Here is a 1,210-nt window from a genome sequence, read left to right on the forward strand (position 1 = left end):
AAGAGTGGAGATAAAGAAGGAAAGAAAATAGAAAGAGAAAAAAAAGGAAGAAAAAAACGAAAAAAAAGAAGAAAAAGGGATAGAAAAAGAAAGAAGGGGATAAAAAGGGGTGAGGGAAGGAAACAAATCAAAAAGCAAAACAAAACAAAACAAACAAGGAAAAAAAAGAAAAAAGAAAAAAAGAACCACGGGGGAGTATCTTCTGATTCTGTGTACTTTAAGTCCCTTGGCTTCCCCTGGAATTTGTCCGTCTAGTTGGTCTTCTGGGGGAGGGGCCTGTTGTGCTGATTTTCAGGTGTTAGCAGTTGGGGGAGCTGCTGTGCCCCTGCCTGGTGCGGGGCTCAGTGGGGGTTGTTTACATCGTGAGACCCCAGGAGCAACAGCCCCAGTGACGGGGCCAGCTCTGGAAACCTGGATTCAGGTCTGGCAGGAACTCCGGAGCTCTCCGCCTGCAGGGCCTGGAGGCTCTGGGACGGGGCCGCTGATCTCCTCTCTCGGGGCAGGAGCGTCCTTGCTGTCCTGGGCCCTCATGGCCACTGCCTATCCCAGGGAGGCCGGATCCTGGGCTGTGTCCCAGCGCCCTGTGCTCCAGAGCCTGCCCTGTTGGATTCACGCTCCAGGCCTCGCAGCCCCCTCCGTGGAGCCGCCGCCCGAGCCCCTCCAAGCTGCTCCTGGAACCGCAGAGCCCCTTCCGCATGGAGCCTCTTACTCTGCCCGAGCCCCTCCGAGCTGCTCCTGCCCCGCAGCCCCCTCTGCGGAGCCGCCGCCCGAGCCCCTCCGAGCTGCTCCAGGTCCCGCCGTGCCTGCTGCAGCCCTTAGTGAGCTCGGCGCACTCTCTTGGGTGTGCAGTTGCTCTGTTACTGTCCCAGGGAACCCGAGGGCATCCTCGCCCTACCGGGTTCTGGTCCAACTCCCTGGGAGCCCCTTTCCGCCTGGGAAGGTTGGTGCAGTCCTGCTTCTCTGGGATGGGGCTCTCCTGTCCTGGGGACACTCGCCCCGGCCTCAGCCTGGTTCCTCGTGGGGCCCCTCCCCCTTGGATGCCTTTGTTTATTTCTTTTTTCCCGTCTTCCTACCTTGATAGAAGAGCGAACTCTTCTCACTGTAGCATTCCAGGTGTTCTCTCTTTAATTCTCAGGCCGAATTCATAGATTTTCAGGATAATTTGAAGGTTTTCTAGGTAATTTGGTGGAGATAGGTGATTTGGAGACCC

This window comes from Canis aureus, chromosome Y, assembly GCF_053574225.1.
Source record: "Canis aureus isolate CA01 chromosome Y, VMU_Caureus_v.1.0, whole genome shotgun sequence".
Taxonomy (NCBI): Eukaryota; Metazoa; Chordata; class Mammalia; order Carnivora; family Canidae; genus Canis; species Canis aureus.